Source organism: Hylobates moloch, unplaced genomic scaffold (genome assembly GCF_009828535.3).
Source record: "Hylobates moloch isolate HMO894 unplaced genomic scaffold, HMol_V3 SCAFFOLD_22, whole genome shotgun sequence".
Classification (NCBI taxonomy): Eukaryota; Metazoa; Chordata; class Mammalia; order Primates; family Hylobatidae; genus Hylobates; species Hylobates moloch.
The window spans coordinates 32979656-32990667 of record NW_026652297.1 but is presented as its reverse complement, the minus strand read 5'-3'; the positions used below and the strand labels follow the sequence as shown (position 1 = coordinate 32990667).

At 45.1% G+C, this 11012-nt stretch overlaps 1 pseudogene; it reads right to left on the bottom strand.

Moving 5' to 3' along the window:
* Window positions 1–237: 237 nt before the first annotated feature.
* LOC116461676 (large ribosomal subunit protein uL18-like) lies at window positions 238–1435 on the bottom strand (annotated as a pseudogene).
* Between the last annotated feature and the right edge of the window lie 9577 nt (window positions 1436–11012).

Here is an 11012-nt window from a genome sequence, read left to right as displayed (position 1 = left end):
GCTATTCTGCAGGCAAGAAGCAGTGAGTCTGGAGGGTTTTGGGCAGGGTGGCATGAGGCATGCAAACATTTTCTTGGCTGTTTGTCTTGTTTTACTAGGATTGTGGAGCTTTATTCCCAAGGAAAAAATATTGCTTTTAACATGTAATAAAAACCATACATAAGAATCTTCTTTTTTAGTTGCTGTCCATAAGTTTAGTGTCTTTATTTGAAAAATCCTCATAGAAAATTGTTTGGTTTAGCTCTCAGCAGCCTGCTCCTAAGCTCTGAGGAAGCTTGCCTTCTTTTGAGCTACCTGATCTTTCTTCTGAGTGAGGGACATTTTGGGATGGTTCCACCTCTTCTTTTTAACTTCTTTCTTGGGCTTCTTTTCGTAGACTGGATTCTCTCGTATAGCAGCATGAGCTTTCTTTTTTTTTTTTTTTTTTTTTGAGACGGAGTCTCGCTCTGTCGCCCAGGCTGGAGTGCAGTGGCGCAATCTCGGCTCACTGCAAGCTCCGCCTCCCGGGTTCACGCCATTCTCCTGCCTCAGCCTCTCCGAGTAGCTGGGACTACAGGCGCCCGCCACCACGCCCGGCTAATTTTTTGTATTTTTAGTAGAGACGGGGTCTCACCGTGGTCTCGATCTCCTGACCTCGTGATCCGCCCGCCTCGGCCTCCCAAAGTGCTGGGATTACAAGCGTGAGCCACCGCTCCCGGCAGCAGCATGAGCTTTCTTATACATCTCCTCCATCGTGTCTGGAGTTACGCTGTTTTTTATATATTGAGAGAACTGTTTCTTGTAAGCATCTTCATCTTGTTCCATTAAGTAGCGCATGTAATCTGCAACATTCTGGCCCATGATGCGCTTCTGGTGTACTTCTGCATTGCTTTCAGAATCATAAACAGGGAATCGTTTGGTACTGTGAGGGATAGACAAGCTTCCATCCACAGCTCCCTTCAGGGTGCCAAAAACTTTATTGCCAGTGACGGTTCTGGCAAGGCCTGCATCCAAACAGCAGGTAAAGGCACCTGGCTGACCATCAATGCTTTCCACATTGTATTCATCGCCAGTCACCTCCATTTGGCCGTCATAGATCTTGTCCATGCCAAACCTATTGAGAAGACCGCAGGCCAGCAGCAGGCCAGTACAATATGCTGCAGCATAATTTGTTAGGCCAACCTTCACATCATATTTTGGCAGTTTGCGTGCATATGCCGCGCAGACTATAATTTCCCCCTCTATGCGGGCATAAGCAATCTGATAAATGATATCTGTTTGTTACATGAACTATCATCCTGTATTTGGGTGTGCTGTATTTATTTTTATCCTGTATCACCAAGGATTTCTGAGAATAGTAATCAATTTTACCCTCTTGGCGTCTTCTAAATTTCACATGCTATCTCTTAAAGTAGGCCTTATTCTTAACAACTTTAACAAACCCCATCCTGCGGAACAGAGACCCGAATCCATGGCTCGACAGAGACCTGCAGGCCCAGCAGTGCTAGGGGGCAAAACGGGCAAGAATCTTAACATTGAATTCAGATCATTGTGTATTTATTTTCAAGTACTTCAGTAGGGACTACATTCATTAACACGAATTAAAACCCACATGCTGTTTTCAAAGCCTATTAAAACTATATACCTATTAACAAATAAGCTATTTAGTTCAACTCTGTTTCATTGGAAGTTTACACTAACTCCCCAGGTCTTGAATGTTTTAGGTGCCACACTGGCTTGCCATTAGGGGTTGTGACGAAAAATACCAGACGACTCAGTCTGGGAAGGGGAAGTTGAAGAGTGAACGTGATCATAATCTCTCAAATGGTAAGAGCAGTGGAGAAAGTGGACATACATTTATTTTTCAAATTCTGGAGGAGTTTCATAGGGAAGAAGCTTATGGAACCATTATCCCAAGAGGTGGTAGTGCCCGCAAAAGTAATTTCAAAGATTAAGATACTTGCAGAGATGACAGTTATAATTGGCTATTAGAGAAAATGGAGTGCTTTGGGTGGCACACTCCAGAGGCTGCTGTCAGGGCTGTACATTTCCAGCTGCAGAGGCAGAGAGTCATACCTAGCGTGGCCCTTCTCATATCCTTGGGAGGCAGCTTGCTCCAAGAGATGCATCTTGCTTTCAGAACACATTCCCATTGACTTTTTTTTTTTAAACACAAAACAATCATTTATTGTTGACTGGGCTCAGGAGGTGGTTCTCACTGGGGGTCTCTTGTGAGGTTGCAATAAGACATTGATGGGAGGTGCAGTCATCTCAAAGGCTGTCTGTTGATGCTGTTTGCTAGGACCTCCACTGGGGCTGAGGACTAGAATGAATATACTCAGCCTCTCCATTGTTGCCTGGGTTTCTTCACAACATGGCAGCAGGGATTGAAGAGCAAGCGTCCCAAGAGAGAGCCAGGCTAAAGTACCTTTCATAGTTTAGCCTTGGAACACATGCAGTGCCACTTGTGCTGTTTTCTGTTGTCTTCCTTAGAAATGTGTCCCTAAGTTCAGCCCGTATTCAAGACGAGGGGAATAGACTTTACCTCTTGAGGGTTGACCCATCAACTTGAAAAAAAAAACCTGGTTGTTGTTTTATCACTGCCACACATTGATAATAATTATACCTAACATTCCCCCCATTCCACCCATTCAGTGAGTCAAGCATTCAGTCATTTAGCAAATACTTATTGCTAGGCATTTTGTCCATACTTACATCTGAATAGGGCTTCACAGTTTCCACAGAAACTTCGTAACCAGCATTTGACTTGGTGTTCTCAACAACCATGCATGAAAGGCTAGGTGTGTTTAATTACTTCCATTTCTCAGATAAGGCAGTAAGAGGCTGGGAAACTCATCCAAAGTCTCTGAGCTGGTGCCTGGTCCAGAGGTCATTCAAACCCAAGTCTGTCCTGGAAGGGCATTCTTTCCACTCACCACCCAGGACACCATCTTCCTCTCTCTCTCAAAATATCCAAGACTGGAGAGGATAGACAGCCAGATAGACTTGCTCTGAGGTACTATGGCTTTTGCATGGGGTGGCCACATTTGAGGTATTTGAGGCATTTGAGGGTGAAAGGCAGCGCTATTAATAATGACCCTGGGGTGACAGGCACGAACCAGGCATACTGGACATAGAGTCACTTCACCCACAAATGCTCAAATAACTGGAACCCAAGTGTCTTGTGCTTTTCTGCCAAATCATGCCTTATTTTTTTAAAACTTCCTACCTCTTTAAGCAAAACCAACAAATGCTATCAATGCCACAAGGATATGAGTGACCCATAGCTCCCCAGGAGAAGGCACGAGGGCATCTATGTGCTCACATGAAATTGCTTGGCCAGCTCCTGGAACCTGCTCCATTCCATGTGAACCGAAGGGGTCTGGGGTGTGAGTTTGGGGTTGCTGGGCAGAGGCCTGCAAGGAGATGGTCCAGCCACCCCAGGCGTCCCATTTCCCTCTCCTGCTGCATCATTTGTTGGGGAGGCAGGAAGACCACATTCTGGAGGGAGTGGCATTGGGGAGCCGTGGAGTGAATATTGGGCATGGGTGTAGCCCTTGCTGGGCAGAAATGGCTGGGCCTTTGTACCCCACCCACCTCAGTCAATGTGTGCTGGGTTTCCCAGGAAGGTTGCAGCCTCCAGTGGCACAGACCTCTCTAGTCGAGGCAGATCTCGAAGGAACTGAGAGCTAGCAGCTTTGTGCTGATCATGCTTCCCACAGCCAGGCCCTAAGGCTTTCCTTCAAGGGGGACCTGGATGGAGCATCTCATGCCCCCTCAGGCAGTAGAAAGAACCAGAAAATAGGAAGAAAATGTCTATTTAAAATTAGATATGGTCTCCGAATTTAAGGGACCCAGATCTGGTGTAGATTCTACCACTTGTTAGTTCGCGTGACCCTGGACGTGTCCTTTTCCCTTCCTGGAACTCACTGTCCTCATCTGTAAAAGTGAGAGAGCTGAGTTAGTGTTGGAGTCGGCCTGGCTCCACCCTGCTGTTTTGTAGTAATGAAGTCATTTAATACCTGGGCTGGGCAGACTTCTCTCTCTGTTAGAGTGGGTTGGAGCAAGCCTTTCTGCTCTTGGTTGGGAATATTTGTTACAGGCTATTCAAAGTAAACTAGAATACTCCCCAGAGAATAACATTTTAAATGGAACTGCAGAAAAATCTATTGTGACTGGTAAGTGGCTAAAGAAGAGAAAATCCCTAGGGAGTGATCGGATGCCACTTGTCACACTTGGAAAAGATTTAACCTATCCATTAATGGGAAAGAGTGTGTAGAGTTGTGGCTAATAACTGCATTGTGCCGCACTTAGCATTTATGAGGAACAAATTGTGTTTTTCCTGTTCTTTGGATTTTACTTCCTTCCTGAAAACCCTTCACCAGCCTCCTCTGTGTCTTGTAAGCATCGACTTCAAATGGCACATTGGATGTGAAAGGTTTTTAGAAACTAATGAATTATCTGTAGCTTTCCATTACTCTTATCTCCTGTTCCAAGGTAATTAAAAGATGGCTGTGCCATTGAGTAATTTCAAGCGTGTTGTCCAGTTATCTAATCTCCAGTATTTATCTTCTCTGCATTGCTGAATACCTTCTTCTCTCCTGGTCAAAGAAATCTTGGAGGCTTCACTTCTTTGGTAGATTGCTGACACCAGGGATGGCAGGTTGCCCCGGCCCCGTGAGTCCTCTGGGCAGTCAGGTGTCAGCAGGGTGGAGTGGGAGCTTCACTGACAGGTTGGCATCTTAGAACATTCCACCCCCTGACTCCTTGCAGAATGGGTGGGACATAGAGCAAAAGCCAGGGACTTGGGGAGGCAGGAGTCTCTGCAGCTCGCAGATGCGAGTTCTGTGTTCTTGTCGTCCGCTGGAGAGAGATTCAGGGAGCCATCATTTCTGCCAGGTCGAGGGGCCCAGATGCAGCCCCTTTGGGCAGCAGGGCCAACTCTGTGCTGCTAGTCTTCAGTGGTGAGGAGGGGACAGGGAGCCAAAGTTGGGGGGCTTGTGCAGTTGGCAATGGTCATTTGTGGGCTACAGTTGAAGTAGCCCCTGAAGGGGCGGAGTTTTCTAGAGGTGGCTTCCAAGGTGGGTTTTGAGGAAAGCAAGAGATCTTGAGGAATGGAGGGGAGTAGGGCACCATAAGGAAACATCAGCGCAGGACTCACATATGCTGGGAGACAGAGCTTGGCTGCCACCAGGGCCCAAATGGGGTTGGAAGGCAGATGCAGCGGAATGACCGTTAGTGATCAGAAGTGCTTCCTCTCTGTTTTCTGCCAGGAATCCGATGAGGTGGACTGGAATCACTACAGGTTCTTGAGCTAGTGGGGAAATGCATTTGGAGCATTTGGAAGCTTTGGAGAATGGATCAGAGTGGGGAAGAGACTGCATGTTAGGGGAGCAGCCTCCCTAGGGAGACTGTTGTAGCCCAGGTATGAGGAAAGGGAGGGGAAGGTGTTGTGGAAACACCAAAGTGCTGTACATTTCTTGCTTAATGTCATCAATCCCTTCCAGGAAACTGGACCTCTGGCCCTGGTAATATCCCAATCAGCTCCACAATGCTCCATTTCCAATGTCACTGCCCTGCCCCTAGTTGAGCCCCTAATGCTGTAAACTTGGACTGTTATAAAGAGCTTGGCAAGACTTCTTGGCTCAATCTCCTCTTCTGATTACAGCATCTTCACTGCTTCCAGAGTCATCTTATCAAAACAGCTAGGAGCCCCTCGTCCTGCTCACACACCTTCCGAGTCACCCCATTTCCTCCAGGTGAGGCTGAGACTCCTCAGCAAGCACTAAGCTCTCAGCTTGCTTTCCCATTCTCGTCTCCAGGGTGCCCCTTCCCTTCAATCTAATAGAAAGTCACAGTTTTAATTTCGCCACTGTTTTCGTCTTTATCACCTGTCCTCTGGATTCGAATCTCCTTTTTTTCCTCCTTCCCCTGTGACCTCATCTATAGAACTCTACCTCTCTAAGGCCCAGTCCAAATGTAGCTTGGTTCATAAAGTTTCCCAAGATTTCTCTGAGCAGAATCTGTCTTTTCCTCTTTCTGCTGCCATAGCACTATGACTACATGTAACTCAGTTTGTTTTGATCATTGTTTTTTCTGTCCTTTCCATGATCTGCTTGTAATTGAAGGGCAGGGGAGGTGTCTGACTGATCTGTACCTTGGCATTCAGAGACAAGTTGTTCTACCCCTTGTCTCACTACTCTCTCCCCTGAAATTTGGACATCATTTATTTTTCTCTTCCTACATGCTACTCCTCTTGTTGATCTTGGACCAAAGGTCCTGATTTTGATTTTCTGGAAAGCCAGTGCTATTCTGCTTCCAAATCTTCCTCTGAAAGATAGTAATAACAGGTAATCTCATCAGCCCTTTTCCTGCGGCAGAAGCTGTGATCACACAAGTTCCATTTTCTCTGTCCTAAAACTCAGTGTGGTAACTCATTAAGGTCAGGAGGGCTAAATCCTGGGAAAAGTCCCATGGCCCCATTTTGCAGATGTGAGAAATGGAGGTCAATGACTACTTCTCAGGGGATGTTAAAGATAAAAAAAATCAGCTGGGCCTGGTGGCTCACGCCTGTAATCCCAGCACTTTGGGAGGCCGAGGCAGGCAGATCACAAGGTCAGGATCTTGAGACCAGCCTGACCAACATGGTGAAACCCCATCTCTACTAAAAATACAAAAATTAGCTGGGCATGGTGGCGTATACCTGTAATCCCAGCTACTCAGGAGGCTGAAGCAGGAGAATTGCTTGAACCCAGGAGGCAGAGGTTGCAGTGAGACAAGATCACGCCACTGCACTCCAGCCTGGTGACAGAGCAAGACTCCGTCTAAAAAAAAAAAGATAAAAAAATCAAACTGCTGGTGAATAAGCATCATGGGTGATGACTATCTGGGGCTGGTATCGTGCAGGTGGTAAACAGCTGTAGGTAAAGAAAGGCAGATTTATTAGAGAAAGTAATACAATTTGTTGCAAGAAAGCAATGGGCAAGTCAGCAAGAGAGGAGCTGACTGCAAGGGGGTTTTATAGGATGGTGTTTGGGTTGGAGAAAGCTACGTGTAGTACTAATAATGCCAAGGTTGCAGTGAGCTAACTTGCAATTTTCTCTCAGCCGAAGGTCTGGTGATAGCTGGGCACAGGATGATTGTGAGTTATTTGTGCAGGAGGGCTATGTGTCCTGGACCATGAAGAAAGGCAGACTTGTAGCTCATCTGCATTCTCTTTTTGCTGTCCTCTGCACCCACCAGCCTTACTCTTTTCCCATTATTAAGACTCTACAGTGAGGACTTTTGTTGAAAACTTGAGATGCAACATTTAGACGATCCTTGGCTTTTTATATGATTGTTAGACGCTTTTTAAAATGTCACTTTACCCCCACTTATAGTCTATAATATTAGATCTAAGTGTTCTCAGAAATACTTGTCTAACTCCCTGGAGAGTGTGAGGAATGGACAGAAGGTAAGTAACTGGCCCAAGGCCACATAGCTAGTGGGTGCCACATTGTGTATATGATACAGCATTAACCCAAATATAGAGAGAAGAGGAAGTTCTGCTTGAAGCTAGGGATGTTGAGGGCCTGTAGATTTCCTTCCAAAACAGATAGAGTTGGCCTCTTCTCAACATATTATTGAATTGGTTGCCACAGCCACAATGATTGACTAAATTGGTCACCTAACTTAGTCACCCATACCTTTTCCCAAAACAATGTAGGTAACTGTCTCAGATTCTGCCTTTGGGACATCACGCCAGAGCCAGCTTGCAAGCACTGCCACTATAGAAAAAGGCAGTGTGAAAAGACCTGGCCAATGGGGCAGAAATGCTCCTTCTAGGCCAACTTGAAGAGTTGTTGGGAGAATTAAAAGAGAGTGGCTGCAGAGGGCACCCTATAGCTCCTGACTAAACATTTAATGATGATCACCCATATGAACTACTCTTTTTTTTTTTTTTTTTTTTTAAGAAATGAGGTCTTGCTTTGTTGCCCAAGCTGGAGCACAGTAGCATGATTATAGGTCACTGCAGCCTTGAATTCCTGGGCTCCAGGGATCCTCCCACCTCAGCCTCCCAAGTAGCTGGAACTACAGACATGTGCCACCATGCCCAGCTAATTTAAAAAAAAATTATTTAGAGACAAGTTCTTTCTGTGTTGCCCAGGCTGATCTAAACTACTTTTATATAGTCTCAGAACTTGCATCTGGAAGAAGCTGTAGAGATCTTCTAGTTTAACCTCTTCAATGAGGGATACCTGATCGATGGTCTAGAGTAGAGACTTGCTACTCAAGGCATGGGCTGCAGGCCAGCTGCATCAGTGTAATGTGCATACCTGGGATGCTGTGAAAATGATCTAAATGCTACTCAGGTTTCTCTATGGAAAGGGGTACTAGCCACTCCCTCGTTGGAAAGCTTTGTTAGTTATTCCGTGTGCTGAGTTGAGGTCTTCCTCTCATGATGTACATCCCTTGGTTGGGATTCGGCCTTTTGGTGCAACACAGAGACAGTCTTTCCTGCTTTCTCAAGGGCAATTGCTCAGTCATTTGAAGATAACCATCATTTGTCTCCTGAGTCATCTCTCTGCCTAAGAAGCCTGATTCCTTCAGCTGTACATCATGACCCGTGATTTCCTAAACCTTCCCAATTTCGCTCCCCTGCCTTTGGACAGTTTTCAGGTTTATAATGAATGCAGAGCCTCCTTCCTGAAAAGATTAGAGTTGGTTTATGGCAGCAAGAGCAAAAATGCAGCAAGGTTTATTGCTGCATTTATCTTTATTCTTGATAGAAAAGGGAAATTAGGATCAGGAAAAATGAGGAAGCAAATATGATAACCGTAAGGATTAATAAAATTGATATAATCCAGCATAGAATTTGGCTTGAGCATCTAAACAGCAAAAGTGAAAAGAAATGAACAATAGTTATGGATATTTGTTGTTAAAAAGGAGAATGCATACAAGAGTTTCATGGGAGATCTGTTTTTTCTTGACTCTAAGCTTCTCCTGCAAGCCATTTATTTATTTATTTTTACTTTTATTTTTATTTATTTTTGAGATGGAGTCTCGTTCTGTCACCCAGCCTGGAGTGCAGTGGCGCAATCTCAGCTCACTGCAAGTTCTGCCTCCTGGGTTCACGCCATTCTCCTGCCTCAGCCTCCCAAGTAGCTGAGACTACAGGTGCCCGCCACCACGTCTGGTTAATTTTTTGTATTTTTAGTAGAGACAGGGTTTCACAGTATTAGCCAGGATGGTCTCGATCTCCTGACCTCATGATCCGCCTGTCTCGGCCTCCCAAAGTGCTGGGATTACAGGTGTGAGCCACCGCGCCCAGCCTATTTATTTATTTATTTATTTTTAAATTTATTTATTTTGAGACAGAGTCTCTCTCTGTCACCCAGGCTGGAGTGCAGTGGCACAATCTTGACTCACTGCAATCTCTGCCTCCTGGGTTCAAGCAATTCTCCTGCCTCAGCCTCCCAAGTAGCTGGGACTACAGGCGCCCACCACCATGCCCAGCTAATTTTTGTATTTTTATTAGGGACGGGGTTTGGCTATGTTGGCCAGGGTGGTCTCAAACTCCTGGCCTCAAGTGATCCAACTGCCTTGGCCTCCCAAAGTGCTGGGATTACAGGCGTGAGCTACTGCACCCAGCCCTGCAAGTCTTTTTAAAAAATAAACTTTTAATCTTGGAATAATTTTAGACGTACAGAAAAGTTGCAAAGAGAATATCAAGTTCCTGTATACTCATCCAATTCCTCCTAATGTCAACATCTTCTAGAACCATGATACATTTGCCAAAACTAAGGAACTAACACTGGTACATAACTGTTAGCTAAACACCAGACTTTATTTTGATTTCAGCAGTTTCCCCACTAATATCCTTTTACTGTTCCAAGATTCAATCCAGGATATCACGTTAGCTGTAGTCATCTGGTCTGCCTGTTCTCCCCTGATCTGCGAGTTTTTCAGGTTTTTCTTCGCACAGGGTTTTTATTGCTGTCCTTCTTGTTCTTGTCGGGAATGTTGAATAATCTCCTTAATAACAAGATTTATAACAAAAGCAGAGTCAACTTTTGTGCTCCATCTCTTGTGACACTCAGTGAAAGTTGGTATTAAACATTCCAGGGCATTTCAGTGAAAGATGATTTTGTAGAAGGGGCCAGTGGGGGCTTTCTGGTGGTTTAACCTGAACAGTAGATAGGATTGAAGTCAGAAGTGCATGACTCTAGGCCTTCCTTCTTAAACGTCACTTCTCTTAGTAAGGCTTTCTAAAAGAGGTAGGAGTAGGTAGTTTAGGGTTATATTCTCTGACAATGGCCTGAAGGGATGGTATCTGTATTGCTGATTAAGAAAAAATCCTCACCTTATAGGAAAATGGGTGATGTATGGTGGTTCATCATCATGCTGATATAAAATCTACCTTCTTTGTTAGCTTAAAAATGTACTCTATGCAGAATCCCCCCCGCCTCCCCCGGCCTGCCAGTTTTCTCTCCTTTCCATTAAACTTAGGAGATGGGTGCTCTCAAAGACTTTTTCCCCCAAGCTGTTGTTACCTGAGCTTTGGGGAAAAATAAGAACTGATGTCAAATCCAGTCCCTCACAGGAAGTGGGCCGTGGGAATACTGTGGTGATGCGGCAGAATCAGGCAGCATAAAAAGGAGCTGGGAAAGGAATGCATCATAACAGACTGGAAAATGTGGATTATTCAGGGACAAACAGACCCTGTGGTCTGGTTGAAAGAAACTTTCTGGCAAAGCAGCTGAGTCCTCAGCCGGCGTAAGAATCTCTCACTGCTGATAGCAACACCTTGGCCTATTTCACACGGCACATTATAGAATTTTGCAGCCTTGACAATAGGAATGAGTTCTCTTGCTCTAGATGAATAAGAGTTTCAGATATCAAATAAGCGGGATGGTGTTATTTGGGTAAAAATATCCATCTACAGAAATCTGAGGCCAGGTAATAGTCTAATCTCAGATGGCTTCTGAAATGCAATATTGCCTTTCAAGGATGAAACATTCTTTGTTATGGGAGCTGTACATTAAATGGTCGAA